Source organism: Patella vulgata, chromosome 1 (genome assembly GCF_932274485.2).
Source record: "Patella vulgata chromosome 1, xgPatVulg1.2, whole genome shotgun sequence".
Classification (NCBI taxonomy): Eukaryota; Metazoa; Mollusca; class Gastropoda; family Patellidae; genus Patella; species Patella vulgata.
In genome coordinates, this window is record NC_065879.2 from 74557647 (window position 1) to 74578316 (window position 20670).

At 35.9% G+C, this 20670-nt stretch overlaps 1 protein-coding gene across 1 annotated transcript in view; it reads right to left on the reverse strand.

Moving 5' to 3' along the window:
• LOC126811668 (adenylyl cyclase-associated protein 1) overlaps nt 1-18656 on the reverse strand; it is a 118674-nt gene extending 100018 nt beyond the window's left edge. The window contains exon 1 of the mRNA XM_050537511.2: nt 18636-18656. The gene's annotated coding sequence lies outside the window, so the exon portion shown is untranslated. The remainder of the gene's footprint in view (nt 1-18635) is intronic.
• Nucleotides 18657-20670: the final 2014 nt, after the last annotated feature.

The window sequence follows — 20670 nt, forward strand, 5'->3', positions numbered from 1 at the left end:
GGCTATAAATGATCTCAAAAAAGCCTTGATCCCCCCTGTTTGGTTCAATGAATATCGAATCGTATTGTAGAAGAGGCTACTGGAGATGAACTGGCTTCAGAGAGACACAATTGGCGCAACAATTGATCATGTTCCAAAACTGCGAGAATTTCACAGGTATCCGCTTTTTTGGCGAATACCCGGTGCATTGTACGGTGGACATTCGGAAAATAATTTGGATTTTCGTGATTTTCCAACAACAAACTCTATCGCTACTACTCTACCCGATACTCCGTAGTCACAAAGAGTGGCGAGGTGGGATGTGTTAACGACAAAATCCTTCAAAACAGCATGCGGCATGAAGAACTTTCGTACAAGTTGCAAAAACAATAATGTTAAATCAATTGTCGGAGAATCTTTTACCCGCAGTAACAATTTGTATTCTGGGTCACATGGCCGTCACGGGTTTTTCGGTCCATATCCGCGAGCAATTTGTCAATGACAGTTAGGCATGACATCTGGATGATCGTGGTAACTTTGAACAGGTATTTTAATCAAACGCTGGTTGCATTATTAGTGTAAAATTGTGAAAAAAGAACTATTTCGAAACTAATATACGACTATAATTTAGCAATTTTAATGTGGTCATTATTGTTATCATTATACTTTCATTGGACTGTAGATCATCCTGAAATCCCCAATGTGTGTGTGTGTGTGTGTAAATGAGGTTCCATCAAATGCGGCAATGTCTCTTTAAATAGCCTCCGGTGTCTGCATCATAGGCTTGCTGCGTATTGTTGTAATAAACTTTCTGGCATTCTTTGTGTGATATTAGAGCTTCTTATCTCTATGGTTTTGCTTAATTTAAATTTTAATAGACATATAAGACCGGGCCTAGGGAAAAATAAACTCAAGTCATACGTTTACCATCGAATCCTTCGAATAATCGACAATACAGGAATATTTCACAGCCGAATACAGACACAATGAATTTAAACAAATATCTGTGTCCATACTAATTTAACAAACGCTAAAGCACTTAATTCAAGGCCGGATCCAGGCTGGGGATCCAAGCTTCATTTTGTCACTTGAACCTTGTATCACAAGAACCCCCCCCCCCCCCACACACACACACACACTCCCGTTGCTTTCAAGTCACTCCAACCCCACCCCGATGTGTCGGCTCAAGAAGTGGAGAACGATTGCATTTTGCGATTGAAAAACAAAACCAGTGACCATCAGACGTCAAAATATCAAAAAGAATTTTGTTTCATCACATAAACTATTCTTTATAGTTTTCAATACTCAAAATCATGTTGAACTGGAATCAAACAGCTAGATACCCTCACAGTGATGAAAACCTTAAGAAGAACGAGAACGGATCGGTCTCCACGGTGCGAAGGCCCGACCAGGAGGCTTATAGTTTTTAATTCACTAATTTCTCTTTTTTCAAAAAAAAAGGACTGACTGAATTCGATTCAAATCCTACCCACGCCACTAGGTACACAGAAAAATCACTGGTTCTCTTCTACTTTACGATGAAGTAATAGTGTATAAATTTTATTAATTTATACCAATATTTTTGTTTCTTTTAAAAATGCTCGCGGCACACCTCCGGCCCCGCTAGGCTCCGGGCCCCTGGACAAGTGTACCAGCTTCCCCACCCCCTCTCTCACGGGACCTGATTGTATGACGTAGTCTATTCACAAAAGTAATAATAGAGATATGTGAATCGGTATTTATTATAGAAAATGTCCCTTTGAAGTGGATGAATATTTCCAAAAAACATCAGATGACAAAACGGGTTAGCTACTAGGTCATATGTATTTAGTTAGTATTGGTTAAGAAGGACATGCAAAATGACGTACCCGTTTGTTTTACAGTCTGTTTTACGTGATCTCACAAACGGATGCTAATACAAACATCAACGAAAGGGTTAGACAGGGTCAAGGACAGGTAGAAAAGGGGCCAGTTAGGGGTTGTTAGGACATCGATGACAAATGTGTAAATATTGAAAGTAGGCTATTAAATTTCATTAAAGAGACGGTCACAATTTCATGAATATATTAATATATGACACCCAATGGTACAGGTTGTGTTGTAATATCACAACTACCTTATAGTCCCACTTAACAATCAGTATTTCGCAATAATTTCAGATAGTTTCCCACGTGTTTCTATTTATTTGCGGACACCTGAAGAGGTAGTTGTGGGGGGGGGGGGGGTAAAATTTAGGATGGGATAATCCAGGGGTGACACGTGGTTGATTTTGTTTACTACTTTTGGGATTGCTTGAAATAAAGTAAATATCGATATTTTATCAATGGAAACAGAGGGCTATTTATTTATTTGTCGTTTTTATGGTATTGTTCGGAAAACAAGTCAAATTGCGTATTACACTGAGGCGCCAAGACATTATGCGTGTCCGAATATTGAGTGTCCCGCTTTCCTATGCTTGAAAACCGGATATGGCTTGGTTGTTGTGACCATTTCCAGAGTTGCTTGAATACAAAGGATGCCGTTGTGTCACTGCTTTCCTAAAACGTTCGAGATGTACACGTTTCTCTCGGTACAAGAACCACCTTATAATTATTGATCTAATCCACCAGAAACACACACACGAATGTATTTATTATTTATAATTCCTCTGTTATCCACGTTCACCATGACACACGACGTCACAACGTAACGTTATCCCGTAACGTGCCAAAGACCCCATGTCTGTTTTAGATCTACTATCTACAACAGAAAGACTCCGGATGATTAGAGGTTATCGATTTAATAACAATTGAGTGTAAATGCATAATGACCACCTTCAGAATTCGTGTGAGGTCCGTTTCCAAAAGAAGACCCAAGACAGCTATCAATAGGTAAATCTGTTTAGGGTTGCTTGGAACCCTGTGATCCAGTACCACGCCTTTTAGTGTGAATACGTATTATGCTATCCGCGTGGGGTATAGAACTAAGCCTTCTTTAAACAATGAACAATTTTTTTCTCAAATGTTTATAAGTCAAAAGAAGGCAAAAAATCAATAAGCATAAACTTAGTTCAACCTGCATTTAAACTGTTCAAAACAAAGCTCTTATCTTACTCACGTCAGTCCGATACGCCATATTACCTAGGTAACAAACGGTACCGACACCGTGCTTGTGAAAAGGGCTCAGCTATGCGATAATCTTTCTTAATCCTCTATTGATTTCCCACCAAATCCTTTAATTCCGGACAATCCGAGTAAACAAGTCTAATCCTCCATTGTGTCCCGTGTTACCAGACGTAAGTACACAATTGTTATTGATTCCGAGTAAAGCTGCGTTCGGTTATTTACTTTATAATATCCTTCGTTTATCTACCACCTGCGTTCGATTCGTGTTCGTCTTAAAAGATGAGTGATGTCTATCTTTTGGTTTAATAATAGAATTTTCAATAATTCTCCCCGAAAGTTAAAAACATTAAACCGACTACACTATGTCTGTGTGAAATAATGTTTCTATTTACTTTGACGACAGCTTTTTAAAATGATAATGTTTAACAGGTTTTAAGTGATTTAATCATATAAAGTAAGAATCTGAACATATAGAAGTATAAAGAATAGGGTTTATATTGGTCATGTCGTGGTGGTTGATATCTCACATAATATCCTAACCGGTTTAAACGATTTAAACATATCTATGAAGAGATCAGTGGTTTGATGTTTGTATATTGTTGGCTTTGTTTACTCGTCCTTTCGTCTATACATAATCCACCCATAATCTTTTCATTTCAATTTCAGTTTTAATTTTATCTCTGAGAATATTTATCTGATTAGTGGAGAAGCTGTGCCTATATCCATGTTTTGCTGTGCAATTGTCCCACCATTATTAGACTTTGTGAGTGAAAACCACCTAACACACCCACTTTAGATCATGACCTTTGTAATCGATGCAAGTAACGTCGTGTTGGTAATAACTCGTTAAAAGGCAGCGTCCAATATCTGGGTTATAGTTCCAAAACATAAAATATGCACTGGATATACTAATATGAGAAATTATTAGTTATAAGAATGTGTCTGGATGGTCTTTATAACTTCAAAGCAATTTCAGCTCTGATGAGCTAATTCTCTTTTCCAAAATGCCAGCTTCCACAGCCAGCTAAGAAATGAAATAGTGTAGTGATCAAACAGGAGCAAAACCCAACAACGAGAATATTCTCCAGTATGAAGGGCTAAAACTCTACTCTAATAGTAAGTGTAGGAGAACAAACTGACAAGACGAATAATAAAAAAATTGTGTTACTTACTTTATCAAATACACAAAAAATATCTTATTTGTGTGGATTCACTTATAATCCATAACTTCATGAAGGTGCGTCCAATTGCTGGAACGTCGTCTATAGAAGACAACGTTAATTTTCATATTGATATTCTGGTTATTTTGGAAAATTTTCAAAATATGTCATCGTGTTCATTATGGTAATTTTTGTACTATTTCATTTTAAAATTATTGAGTGTAAACCACTCCAATCTACGCACTTCTATCTGGAAATTTATTCTAGACTGAAGCTTCTCCGTTAAAGCGTCCGAGAGAGCAGTATACAGTTCAACATGTTGACATTGATAATGATGGATACAGGTAGCGGCTATATCCTGGCTGTAGAGTTCTGATGGTGTGATAATTAGTACCTGTAGTAGCTCTGTCTGTAATCATTGTGTAATTAAATCACGGGTAGCAATAATTAAAAACAACATATATTACATCTGACAGTTTGTGTTGGCATCGGGCCACTACACTCACCTTGTAAGATTTATTGTCAATTCAATTTCTTCACAGCTAGTCTCATAAATCAGGGTCCCCAAGTCCAAGGTCAAACGATTATATACGCCGGAATTATACTGCAGGTGGTACCAATAGAACACCTGGTACCACTTATCACCATAGGTGTTTTAATGTTACGTTGGCGAGTCAACTTTTCATTTCTCCTTTTACTGAAATCGCCAACTGGACTTTGTATTTTGACGACTGGTTAGGATCAATTCTTTTTGATCTTATATTTAATCAAAAATAATTGCTCAATATGTAAGTTACTGTTCTTCATTTTGTCCTAGAGTCAATGTCAGTTTAAATTCGAACATGCAAGAATAAAGTCAAAGTATGGCGATATAGACCATACATAATTACAATCACAGCTTTTTGATCCAGATTATTTAATTACATCAATTCTGACTTAAAAGGACCAAACCTCTTTGAATCAGGTTATAATAAAGTATTGAATTGGATAAGTCTGACGTACATTTTCAATTGTTTATGGGACAAGATAGATTCGGTTATTTTTTGTGATTTATGTGGTTACATGTTGCTTCCCGCGTGGGCTTTGTTATGCATGCACTCAAAATGGTTTGCTTACATGTACTTTTAAAGTGTTTTATCTTTATTCATGGCTATACTTTTCTTAAATAGCATCTGCTCTTAATAACTCCAACCTTCTACTATAAATAAACCTGTCAAATCAAATAATTAACCCTTTGCAACATAACTATTTTAATTACTTAATTACACATACCCCTATCGCAGGAATTTGAATAAACCAGTCAAAATAAAGCAATTATAGAACTAATTTATTTTATTTAATTAATTCATCGCGTCTTTAATTATGCAATAATTTCTATTTTTCTTTTTCAAAAAAACAACATATTTTGATTTACCGTCAAATTTAATTTGATTTCGTTACGCCTCATTTCAACATCAGACTCAAATAACTTAAATAAATTGACGAGGCACAATTTTTTGTAATTATTATAATTTATTGAGCAATGTTATTAACTTTGAAGATGCGGCTGAAGCAAATGTCTTAGTTTGTTTAATAAATTTTCTAAACAGTGCCTCAGTTTAAGACTCTTGAACTGAAAAGGTGACAAAATTGTAGTTGAAATCGTTTTCGATCATATATGTAACACAGATGGCAAATCATATGAACTAATTACTAATCAATTAAATGAGAAGTGTTATTAGGTGTTCTTGAAATGTTAGGCATATAACAAGCAATAGTTTGAACTTGGACACATACTCACGAGTGTTGTTACGAGTCGGCAAACAGACTGTATGCCTGTTAAATCGTGATTTTTTTCGAACCAAGGGCACGTAACCCCAAAGGAATTGAAAATTCCCAAACAAATATGGCGACCCTTGTGAACGAAATCGGTTTCAATTTTCCAAACAGTCCAATGGAAAAGAAACACAGTACACATGGGTACATTTTTATGACATAGTGTTTTTTCCGCGTGGGGCACACTACCCAAGATAGAGCCATTGTTGAGATATCAATTTAAATTGAAATCAAATAGAGCAAACACCCGCATGAATTTTAGAAACGGTCATTCAATGATATCTGGTTCGATTATTAATCTTTTTCATGCATAATCAACACAATTAAACACTTTATTTTGTTTTAAATGCAAAATGTTGAACTCCTTTAAACTAACAGATAGTCCATCTCAACATTAATTCAATATTATTTTAATTTTCAAAATCCCGAAACAACACTTGAAGCATAAAGTAAATTAAATTCATTTTGATGAAAAATATTGCAATAATGTGCCAAATATCTGGCAATCTTTTGAAGTGGTAATTTTATTTTGATATTTAATTCATATTTATTTTATTTTACGTCATATCATTTTAATAACCGGGGTTAAATTTGGCGCCAAAATGAAACCGGCAGACGACACAGTATATTCCCAGATTATTAGAAACACAATTAAAAAGGTAAACTACGTTTAAAGAGAGACTCGTCCGTCTTAATAAAACGAAAGTTTTGTTTTTGAAGAATAAATACATTGTGCATTCGGCTAACAAAACCCATTGGAGAAGGAGCTTGATGGCGGCAATTTTTTGATTAATACAATTGATTTATAATAATAATTTCGTATTGCTGAGAACCTAAGTATTAAAATATCCAAGCACTGACCTACTTAAGCTAAAGCATTTCCCTAAACATTTCCTTAAAGTCATTGAAACGTTCCAAATTGGTACGAATCGTAAACTGAAACTCAAATCACCTCAAATCGATGGTAATTATTTATTTTTAGTAGAGAGAGAGTAAGAGGGGGGGGGGATTCTATACAGTTTCACTACGTAAATTTCATCCACACATTAATCGTAAGAAAAAAAATACGGCCCTATTCAACCCTCTAAACCGATTTCTAATGACCAGGAAAAATTAAACTAAAGACTCGGATTGTATCATAATCTCATATAAATTGAATAGATAACTATTACACAAGTTGCATCAACCCCTTGTCTTATAAGAAATGAAATTATGAATATGTACAGTTTAGAAAAGCTTATACTACTGGGAGCCGCGGTGGATCAGTGAGTAAGAAAAAGTTGACTCGCTAAACTGGACGTCCCGTATTCGATCCCAGTGGTGGCCGAGAAAGTTCATCTGGATTTTCCGGTGTGGTCCCTCCTTGTCAGTGGTGCAGAATTGAGGTTCTGGCAAAGTACAACGTACAGTAGTGGGACGAAAAACCGATATCCCGTGTACACATTGGCAGTTGGAATTCGAAAGAGCCGCTGTATGGCCAAGTCGGTACGATGTTAAACCCCATTTGTAGTAAAACAGAAACACTATACAGTACAATGTAAATGGGTCCCTTTAAAATTAGCTTCTGTTAAAACTGGTTTAAGGTTACGTTTATATTTTGAAAAATGAAGATAAACCCAAATAATTATTGTATAGTGATGACATCATCATGTGAGAGAAATTTAAACCGGAATGGTGTTGTTGTACATAACATTACAGAGGTTAATTTGGCCATAAATTGTTATATTATATATCCGGGAGTTGTGCAGGGTACGAATGGGATGCGAATGAAAACGGATTCAAAAATGCAGAAAGTGTAAATCAAAGAGATTCGTTTACCATTGAAAAATGCATGGACAAAGAATTATTACTTGGCTCTTTAGATACCTATTGCGAGTGGAATAACATGGTAAATCTACAAAATTTATGTGTTCAAAAATACCAAAGGTGTTGTACAGGATGATGATATCTTTATATTTCGGATAAACTGTGTTGTGACTTCGGATGAGAAGTGGAATGATCTTCGGTGACTTTGGAATGATCTTCAGATTTCGAAAGAGCTGCGGGACGATCTTTCAGACTTCGGATGAGCTGTGTGATGATCTCCAGACATCGGATGAGTTGTGGGATGATCTTCAGACTTCGGATTGGTCTTGAGACTTCGGGTGAACTGTGGAATGATCGGCAGACTTCGTGGGATGGTCTTTAGATGTGAGACTATGTGTTAACCGCAGCAGTATGATATAATGAATCTATACTCGGAGTTTCATAGTTATCGTGCCCAAAAGCATCAACCAATCAAATTGCTTATCTTAGTCTAAGCAGAAAATTCTCATCATCGAACTTAGTCAAAGTAATAATATAATGAATCTACACTCTCACTTAATTCAAACTAAGGTTATCGTGCCCCAAAGCATCAACCATCAGATTGCTTATCTCTGCTTACCGTAAGCAGACAATGTTCATCATCGAATTCCATCAAGGCATGCGCCTAAAGAACGCCTACACCAAGTTTGAACATTCTACCTCAATTAGAAGGAGAGTTGTTGTGTTTCAAAGTCTCGACCAATCAAATTGCTTATCGCTCTGCTTACCCTCAGCAGATAATGTTCATTATCGAACTTAGTCAAGGTATTGGTGTGATGAAACTATACACCCAGTTTCATCACTCTCACTTAATTAGAACTAAAGTTATTTTGACCCATAGCACCAACCAATCAAATTGCTTATCTCTGCTCACCCTTAGCAGAAAATTCTCATCTTCGAACTCCATCAAGGTATTCACCTAATGAACGCCTACATCAAGTATGAACATGGTTGTACAATCAGGAGAGTTATTATGTTCCAGCGTCTCGACCAATCAAATTGACTATCGCTCTGCTTACCCTGAGCAGAAAATGTTCATTATCGAGCTTAGTCAAGGTATTGAGGTAATGAAACTATACACCAAGTTTGATTACTCTCATTTAATCGAAACTAAAGTTATTATGTCCTAAAGCGTCAACCAATCAAATTGGCTATCTCAGAAAATGTTCATCAAGGCATCGACATAATAAACACCTACATTAAGTTTGAATATTCTAGCTCAATTAGAAGGAGAGTTTTTGTCTACCAAAAAGTGTGATAGACGGACGGACGAACCCATTTTAATAGTCCCTTGCTTTCTTCGATAGGCGGGGGACAATAACTCTCCTTACCGAGTGCCGCGTCAATTGACTTTATGAATAGAGATAAATAAATCGGGCTTTAGAAAAACGGCGTGCACACAGCCTTAGTTTATCCGTCGTGTAATAAATGTGTGAATACAGCCATAACATATAGAGATAAACCAATAAAAGTGTAATAACCTTAACCACAGATAAAACACAGAACCTTATTTTATACCATATCAATACCAGCATAAAACAACATTACGCTACTGCAAGCGCGGATTCGGGATTTTTGGGAATTTGGGCAGAGGAGACTCAGAAGCTTACCGGAAATGGTTAGGTGTCCTTCTTTTCCCCCAGTGTTCTGTTTAGTTACGTTGTGGATAAAGAGGAGCACTTTATTTTTCGAAACGGACCTGATGATGGCGGGTGTAATAATGAAAATTGTGAGCATTCCAAATTCAAACGCCGTCAAGGGAAGTAGAAGGACAAGTTGGTGCAGAAACTTAGGAAGCTAAACCCCATTTCATTTTATATAGAAGGTTCATTTATAGAATATTCTAAAAAGTTGTCATCGAATGTTTGGCTCACAATCTATCTGTAAAGTGTATTAACAGGTGTTGTGTTAATAAGTTATTATCTATGTGTTATATATTTGAATAAAAACACATAATGAAAAACATCAAAGGTATAGTAGAATTCATAACAGTGTATATTACACATATTTTACATCAATATAATGATACTACAGTTGACTCTATGGCTCTCAAAACATGGAAACAATATGCACATTCTGTATTTTATTACAGTTGAATATCTTTATGCTGGAATAGTACGTTAGTATTTAATGGACAAAGCCGTTAAACTGCAAATCAAAACACATAAAATATCCCAATGCGAACTCGAAATACAAAAGCAAATGGCGTTCACGTTCCAACGACGTTTGTTTTCTAAACAATATAGTTATCTTCTAAATAGCGGTGTACAGGAATAAATCCAGAGTTAACCAAGTCTAACAATCCTGTCACAGGTATTATATTGTTTTTTAAAAAAAAGAGGAAAATGTCACATTGATGTTTTAATTGCTGTTTGCTACGTGAACTTACAACATCCGGGTCGCCTTAGTGGAGTTGTTAGAAGTGGTATTGGGTGTTCAGCATAGATAAACGACACCATGCCTCGTCTACGATACCTGTTTCAAAAATATCTAATAACTAAATGAGAAGTGTAATATGATGTTCTAGAAAGGGTAGGCATACCTGACATGAAAAGTCTGTTTAAATGGAATTGTATTCAATATTTCTATGGGGTTAAAAGTTCAGACTGTGCATGTGGATAACTGGTTGGTATTATAATTTTTCTTGATTCTCTTGAAACGGTGACTTGATTTGGAGTTGTGAAAATGGGTCCAACACTGCATATTAAAGAAAGATAGCACGTTACCATGATATAAAGGTATTGTAAAGTATGTAATGTGTGATATATTACAGTAAATATACACTACTTCAACTTATCTATATTGATAATTCATCTTAACACCCTTATAAACACCAATACCCCTTCTATTGACTTATATTGTTATTTACGATCTCTAATAATATAGACTGGATTTTGGTAGGGGAGTGGGTCTGTGAAGGCCGTAGTTTATTATCAGAATGCGAAGGCTAAATCCTAATGTCGCCGAATATTGTTCGTTGTGTCAATCCACTTTTTTTTTGGAAAAATTGGAGAATTAAAAACTATAAGCCCCCTGCCCGGCCTCGTTCCGCTTGGGGCTCTCGTCACCACCAGGGTATCCGGGCCACCTTCCGTTTGAATCCAGTGCAACATGATTTTGGGTATTAAAAAAATAAACGAATAGTTTATGTGATGAAAATAAATTTCTTTTGATATTTTGGCATTTGATGGTCACGGTTTTTGTTTTTCCATTTGTTACCTGTGTGACCGTGAGGTCCTTCGATATTACAAGAGTCTGGAATGGTTCTTCAATTCTTTAATACTGGAAACTTATAATAATAATTATCTACATACACTTTCAGGACCGCGGAAAACCGACTAGTACCTTATGCTACAAGTCGGATAGACCTAAATATATTTATATGGAATTACTTCTTATCCCTTGGCGAGCTCAAGTGTTGACCAAAACAAGCAATTACAATATAAGACATAAAACAATGGTAAAAAACCCAATTAATTTATTAATCATACGATTGGCATATTCACCTTACAGGCTATATTGGCAGTTACTTTATATCTATAAAAGTTTTATAAACCATAAGAGTTCACAATAAATTAACATGTCATTAGCATTACATAACATGTATACAGAATTCAATTTGATGATTTTCCTTTCTATAAATTATAAAAGTGTTATCTGAAATATTCTAGATTTAAATTCTAACATAGAACTACTACAACCAGCACGGTTATACTTGCTTAAAATTTCACGTCAAAATCTTGTATATCTGATTATTTTTACATCAGTAAATCTAAAACGTAGTATATGTACATGTATTTGTTATGCCATATGTTGTTGTGTTAAATATCAGTTTCTGTGTTTTAGAAAAATGACCTCCAGTTACCCCAGATATATGCCAAAATGACGCTAGAAGCGATATATCTTTCACAAATTGTTGAGCGACGGGAGGAGAGAACCCCCGACCCACCCCTCGCGGAGTTGCTTGTCCCAGGTCCCCGAAGGCCATGTCGCGTACCTTGGGAACTGGCAACTATTTCCATTTAGATAAAATGTTTACCGACCAGTACCAGAAGTTGATATTTATGACACTATTATTTTTTCTTTATTTTAGAAGGGTCAATCCGTGGTTATAAGTCTTAAATTCTTTCACGGAACCACAGGTCCCCTCGCTTCATTTAATTCTCAATTATGTACTTTTGTGCTTTGTTTCCACGCAGTTTACGACCGAACAGATCTTATCTATTAATTGCAGGACAATTAACACAATATAATATTAATGGTTTATCCTATTTACATTCAACGGCCGACAGGGTACGTGTGAGGGTGATATATCGTCTGCTATACAGGATGCTACCCTATCTGTACACTATTTAAGGTACTACATGTTCGTCATTGAGGTTATCAATTTAACAGTAATTCCAGCCAATAATACAAGTATGCAATATGCAGATAAGATTGTTTGCCTTCGTGATGCTGTTAGCCAATAGCTGCAGTCAATTTTCCCGCGTTTAGACGGCTCTAACCAATGATAAAATAGTTGATCGGTGCACTGAGCGACAATTCGACCATTTTTTTTTTTATCAAATTTCCTCTTGATGGAATATGAATAACAGAAACCATAAAACGATGATTATGTCGAATCAGTGAATTTTGACTTTTTTCTGCTAATTGTTTATAACCATATATATCGTCTTGGTTCAGCCTTTGGCACTCGGGGAAATTTTAATCCAGTCAGTTTATCTCCATCGTCGCAACCAAGAATGACACATTTTTGTTCCATTTTTATCAAAATTTCAAATTCAGTATTTGGTTAAGAGAATATATAAATATAAATGAAAATATATAACTGGCTTCGATGCATTCCATAAAGAATTATCCAAAGTGATTATAATTTGTCATTTTTTAAAGATGTGCTACGGCCGTGTAAATTTTGAAATCATCTTGAATTCTTTTGTAAAACCGCAGGTCACCTCTCTAACCTACTCTATTATTTATTCTAATGCTCTATTTCCTGGTATTTTACGCCTAAACAGATGTGTTATTTATAAATTGCTTGCAGTAAAATTAACACAAAACATATAAATCGGCTTCATACAGCAATGCATCTTGGTTTATACTTTAACATACAGCGGTCGATCGTGAGCGAGGTTGACATAACGTCTGTTACAGCACAGAGGATCGTCATTAAAACAAAAACAAAAAAAGAAAATAGACATGATTTGAAATCAGTAATTTGTTACGAATGCTACACACAACTTACAATAAGATTGGCATTCAAATATAAGTTTTCTATAAAGAGAAAAAGACTAAAAACGTCGTTTTCCCTATCATTTACCCTGTTAAGAACGTGAAGAATACGGCACCGCAAATACGTCACACGTATACCCCTTCTAAAAGCAAACGTAAAGCATTGCAAACAACGGCGAATAACATGGCCAATTCATCTGTCTTCAATTTGTATTAAACATTCTCGCTATAATAAATTGGAGTGGATTTTATGGTTTAAATTCATTAAAAACAAATAAAACCCCAGGAACAGTCAGAAAATAATAAATAAAATAGTAGAAATTACAAATATGAAAATGACCTTTTCACCGGTAATTTTTAGAGAGTTAATTGGCACGAGACGTGCACGCGAGCTAGTGCTAAGATCAAAGAGTAGGTATAGCGGAAATGACCTGTTGATGGATTGAGTGAAATGTTGTCAATTTAAAATTGGCTGCTTGAAACAAAATGTCTGAATTCCACAAGAGATTTCACAGGAATTAAAACCGGTTCATTGAAGTTCAAACAGAGTTTTGGAGCTAAACTTGATGACAAGCCTAAACGAATCGACCTTCTTGAAGATGTCGATAAAATACTTGGTAGATAGATTTGATGGCAGTATCTGTCAGAGCTAGACGTCCTCTAGGTATTATAAAGTATTTATAAGGAGTTCGACCGATACTGTGATGGTGTATGGGTTAGGAATACCATGGCATTTGTCCACAAGCAATACTCATATATTTGACTATTAACACCCTGAACTGGTGTCTGATTATTCTATGTTGGCATATCTCTATGTTTCCACCCATCTCACAACCTTTACAATGTAGAAATTTTATTATATTCCAACACCACTCTTCCCCGGCAGCTTGTGATCATTGAACCAATATTCCCAACATTTAGCGCCCCACCCTCTCTCTCTCTCTCTCTTCTCTCTCTCTCTCCCCTTAAATTTGCATTTACAATCCAATAGAACGACAACCACTACTGAATGTTAGGCTGAACTATTAGGTTGTTATATAGAAGCAATATAGATGAAACGGGGGTCAAATAGTTCACAGGAGTTTGTGACATGAATATTGTTTTAAAGATGAAGTTAAACCTAAAATGTGTAACTGCCCTGATCAACAAAGCAAGATAATAAAATTCAGGGGTAATTTACAAAGGTGGTAGACACAATGTATATACCAACACCCCTTAATGTTCTTCAACATCAACGTCATAGACATGGCAAGGTTTGGGGGCGATTGGAAAAGTGGACCAGAAAAAAGTTATGAAACATTTTCTTTTTATTTTGCTGGAACATTAATAGTTTATCCCATCATCTTGTAAGATGTGGGGAAAATATATTCTACAAAATTTTATTCTGTGGTGTTTTTCACCACAAGATTCCCACAATATATTTTTTTCTTTCAAAAATTTCTTCTCAGACCCCCCCTATATGCCTGTGTGGTACCCCATTCCACAAGATTTTCGACTTAGAATAATTCTGATAGAATGTTTGGGTCGGTGGTGGTTTTTTTTACCACAAGAGTTCCACAATATATTGGACATAGAAAAAATATCAATTTTTTCAAAAATTTCATCTCAGACCCCCTATATGTCTGTATGGTACCACATTCCACAAATTTGTCGACTTAGAAAAGTTCCACACAAATGCCCCTAAACCATGCAATAGATACAACTTCATTTCGGCTACAATCTGAATTTCGATTCTCTAGAATGGTTGTACATTCTAATCATAAACAAACGTTGTGATGAAATTATTCCATGGTTTTGGCGAAACGACATATTTGATTTTACGGTTGAACAGACATAGGATAGGTGGATTCCAAGGTCGGTCGCGATCTTGACAATCGCCATACAATTTGTCAACAAGTTCCAATACTTACTGATACTTTCCAGTAGACAATCGAGTCTACGACGTTGGACAATAATCCGACAACCACGTTTCGATTTTTACAGTGGACTATCGGGCTTTTACCTCAATATTCAATAAAGCTCTTTAGATGCAGAGAAAGCCATATAATTGAATAATAAATAACAGGTTTGATAGTACTTCTTTATCTATTTTTTTAACACCCATTTCATATCAGTGATGATAAAAATAGATGTATACATAATCTAGCATTATACGTGATACGTGACCAAATATCTTATCAACTAATATGTCTTTACAGGTGAGAGGTCGGGTTGGGCCGACCTCTAGAATAGATATCTGACTCGTGTATCTAGATAAGTTCTAGCACTTTTTAATATTCTCCCAGTAACTTTAAACGTTGTCATGACGTTATATACATATAATTAAGTCTCACACTTATTGACATGAGTAAGCGTCATTTAACAGCGAATTGCTTTCAGGGTTAGATGTGAGGCTTTGCATGTATGAGTATAAATCGCGAAAGCAGTTCATAGTATCTAATCGAAGGCTGTTTAATTCTTTGCAGCTCCTGGACAATTCTGGATTTTCATTTCCACTAAATACACACCATAGTACAGCCAGTCGGCCTAATGATAAATTAATGTAGCTTAGAGCTTTATGCAATCGTTGCTAAGAACTGTAATTTTATGTAGCCCAGGGCTTTCTTCAATTTGAAGTTTTGTAGTGTTGACACTGTGCACTCGCTGGTTTTATTTGTAATTTTCTGTTTATCTTCCAGTAGTGTATAGTTTAGTAGTTTCCTGTGTCTGTCCAGTTTAGTAGAAACCCGTATTGTATAGTTAAGTAGTTTCCCGTGTTTATGCAGTTCAGTAGAAGCCTGCATTGTCCAGTTTCCTATGAAACGTGGTGGTTTACTATATTGTATAGTTCGCTAGATTCCTGTTAGTCTATTGGTTTACTGTATTGAATAGTTTACTAGCTTCCTGTGTAGTCTAGTGGTTTACTGTATGGTATAGTTTACTAGATTCCTGTGTAGTGTAGTGGTTAACTGTATTGTGTAGTTTATTAGTTTCCTGTGTATTGTAGTGGTTTATAGTATTATATAGGTTACTAGTTTCCCTTGTAGTGTAGAGGTTTACTAGTTTCCCTTGTAGTGTAGAGGTTTACTAGTTTCCCGTATAGTGTAGTAGTTTACGGTATTGTATAGTTTACTAGTTTCCTGTGCAGTGTAGTGATTTACAGTATTGTATAGTTCACTAATTTCCTGGTGTAGGGTAGTGGTTTACTGGATCGCCCAGTTTACTAGTTTCCTGACTAGTGTAGTGATTTACTGTATTGTCCAGTTTACTGACGGGTGTAGTGGTTTAGTGTATAGTATAGTTCACTAGTTTCCTGACAAATGAAGTTGTTTACTGTATAGTCAGTCCAGTGTACTACTTTCCAGGTATTGTGTAATGTAGTAGTTTACTGGAAAGTCTAGTTTACTAGTTTCCCGATGGTGTGTAATGTAGTAGTTTTCTGTATAGTCTAGTTTACTAGCATCTTCAATAGAGGCCTTCACGTAAAACCTAGCATATTTCGGCACTAATTTCGATTGGGTATTCACCCAGCTTGATAGCCTATCAGATTCCACGATCATCGCGAATACCAAGTCTCGTGACTTCTAGCTAAGATGTCTACCTGTGATAAACGAGTTGCAAAGTTCGGGGTTCGTTCAATGTCAAGGTTTCCGTGGAGGTCGCTATGTCACAGTCTCTGATACTGTTCAAGTATCTGCAGACAACGTAGCTATAAGTTCGGGAATTGTAAAGTAATATAGCAACGAGAGAGAGAGAGAGAGAGAAATGGGGTTTAACGTCCACTCGACACAAACTAGGTCATTTCGGGACTAACATATGGTTTAATTTTATTTACATAATTCGCTTGCGCGTAGGGGTCTTTAGCAGTGGGAGGAAACCGGAGGACCCGGCGACCCTTCTCCTTGCCACGTACAACCGGGGATTCGAAACCACGCCAGTCGACTCAATGACAGACTTTATGATACAGCGCGCGCACGGTAATATAGCAACGTCACGATGATGTAAAACTCGCAGTCGTTGCTTCAGGAACATGTTTACTAGTAACTAAAACTCAACTAATTGTTAGGTGTAATGGCGTTATGGTTCCCTAAGTATCTTAAGCGTTTTGTTCATCCCTGGTGTATGATCATACCTCCACTTATACAGTCTTTGATCTTTTATATGTTTTAACAGAATATGAAATCTTGTCTTTGTGGTTTCATTTTTATTTTTTTAATACTTTTAAAAATGTTCACTCCCCGTTATTTGTATCATTTTATCGTTTACTTGGTGCTTGATAACGACAAGGGAATACTTGTTGAAACGTTGCACTATTAAAATTGCTAGTAATTGTTATACACAAAGTTGTGTTTGTGTTATTTCAATATTTTTCTCTCACTAAATGCCTTCAAAGCAATATAGTTTTCATATATTATGTAATGTAGTAGTTTACTGTCTAACACTTGGCGAAAGATAAGTGGTTTCTAGTATTAACTCGCGGATCTGCCCAACGTAATTGAAAAACGACAAAAATGTAAGCTATCGATCTCTCATCTGCGTTGACCTTCAAGCAATATTTTAAAATTTGGAGCTTTATATTCCATTAAATAAACATACGTTACTTTATATAGTCTGAGATATGGCATGTTTTAGTGATTCGATTCTACAACTCTGAAGATTCTTGGGAGTCTTGTTGCACGACCGTGAATATGTTTATCTTGATTTCCCAGCTATCAGTGGTAAGTCGTATTACAAGTGTAAGAAACCTCGTGTCCTAGGTTAAACTGGAGAAAGAGTGAAGAAACAACATATTATTATTCTACATTCAGAATTTGCAACTTGTTCCAGTCTCTCGTAGTACATCCGGTCTGAGGCTATTCGCATGCCCGAGGCCATTCGCATGTCGGGTTTTTATAAGATCTGAATACAACGATTTCGGATCTATCTTTATCAAGAGTAGCTAATCCACAATGAAATGTACTATAAACATACCTCTTTTCTCTCGGTTAATGTCGATGTGTGTACAAAGATGAGTTATAGTTTCAAAGATCGATTTTACATTGGAATGCCAAAGTAAAACAATATTGATATATAAAAGATATGAAGAAATAGATAGGAAGTGCGTTATGTTATGACGCCCGAAACTATTAACTATAAACAATGTGTAATAGTTTGTCAAATAATCTATTCAGAATTCTTAATGGAGTTATTTAAAAAGAATTGAGTGGAAGTGGGTTTGTTGAGTTATATTAGTTTCACATTTGACATGAACATTGTATGCCAATGTGGAATCGGACGCTAAACCACCAAGAGACGTAGCTTATACTGTCAAAGAGGGATAACCATTTATGCGAAAACTATATAATAATGAAATGGGATAATTAGGTCTGATTATCAATGGTGACTGATGTCGTGTGCGATACTGGCAACCCTTACTCTTTCTAGAGCACGGTTTTGATAATTATCTTGTACTTTTGAATGGCCATGGTCCGCACAGACATACCAGACCAATCCACAAAATAATATTGAAAATATGGGTACATACCACATGAAGGTTACATACAATATCTGCACGAAGTCATGAACTGATTCTTATTCCCCCACACCATAATCTTTGTGCCAAATTTGGATGTGTTTCGCCATAATGACATATGTTGTCGAAACTGAGAACCAAAAACAAAAGTCGTCTGCTATAATATTTTTACAGATCTGCACCAAACAACACTGGGAGTTCGTCAAAAGATATCATGACGAAAAGCTGCTAAATCGATCATACATGAAGCTGACGAGTTGCTTGTCGGAAAGTAAAATGATATTTAGAAAACTAATTTCGCTATTTATTCGTACCATTTTAGTCGGGTAAAGCAAACACACCGATGATATTACCAATATTAGCAACTGGGGAAGATAACACGAAACGAAATGTAATCAATACAGTTAGTTAGTAATACAACATAGCTAATTGTTTCTAACTTACTTTAAATTTCAACAACTGCCAATAGAAAAACTCGAGAACGATTTCGTTTCAGGATTTAAATTCCGTTGCTTATTTTGACAGTGGGCTGGAAATAGTTTTAACACCAGCAATCTGCGTTACACCAAAACCTAATTTACTATTGTTTGGTAAAATAATACGAATTCGTTTTTAAAACCAATTCATTTGAAGATAAAAGAGATAGCATTTTAAAGAGACATTTCCTAGAGCAAACCAGCAGAGCATCTTTTCTCGAGAGTTTTAATTCTTGTCAATAGCCTGCTGAATTCTGCCATATTGGTTAAATACAATATCAATTGTCAGACATATGAACCACACAAATAATTAGTTAGAAGTGGCACTAGGTGTTCTAGAAACTTTCATACAACAAAATATCGAATTTATTGCTTTGAATTTCGCCGAATTCATGTCTCTTTATGGCAATGTTAAAACGCCTGTTATGATACACAATACTAAAACCCCACTAGAAACTTATAATTCAAACACATTTAGTTTTACTCTGCAGATAATTAGTTTCCTGTCTTACAATGCAGATCATTAAACATCTGTGTTATTGCTATCCTTATTAGGGCGAGGAGCCGTGGTTAGGAGGCTTGACTGGAAACTCTCGGGGCGTTTTCCTCTTTCCAGTTGTGCAGGACGGATTGCCTGGCAGCGACCAACGTCTATTCGATCGAGTGGACCGAAACATCGATGAGTATGAATTAGAAGTGTACGTAAAAGATTGCAACTGTTCTGATTTTAGAAATGTCTTAAAACTGTCATTTTGTAAATATTTTTATCGTTGTTACACGAGTCTAGACTTTGTCAGTACAGCGGAGTTTGTGTCTACACTTCTTCGAATTCAAACTGCTAAAACGTCTTGTATGTTCTATTCACTTGTATACAGACCTTACTTCGCCTTCAGTAGGACGTTAAACTCCATTTCATTTCATTTCATTACTTCGCCTTCTTTATCAACTCTTGCGTACCACCCCTGACAAGTGTGTTAACGAACCGTTAAACCCCAGTACCCTTTAGTTTTCAGAACTCTAGGAATATGTTTTCGAAGTAACACATATTCCATGAATTAAACGATAATAGTATCATTCCACGGTTCAATAACCTATGCTGTATAGTTTTTAAATAATTTATTTATTGGCGGGACAAATAATAAAACAGACCATAAAATAACTGGCGTGTTTTTCTTTCTGTAAATTCTAAAGGTTTCATTGATTTACAGCGGGGAAGTCAATCAGAGCCGGCTGTCACCACGTTTCATTACTGTACTGTTTTGTGAACAGTACTCTGTTTCATTTTATGTACCATGTAGTCGCTGTGGAAATGGTCGGATCAAAATCACTTTTGGTTTGTATTTACCGGCCTTATGAAAAGCGGATGTTGTTTCAACACCATAACATGTCTGGATGAGCAAGATTGGAGAATTTCTTTCGTTTCCATACTACATTTGGTACCTTTTGTATCCATCCATTAAAACGTGTTGTGGTTTAACTGCCATATGCATTAAATTGACCCCAGACAGCAAAAAGACTTCTTTGTATTATCAAAGTGAACCCAGAATCACCATTCGAGTAACACGAAATTA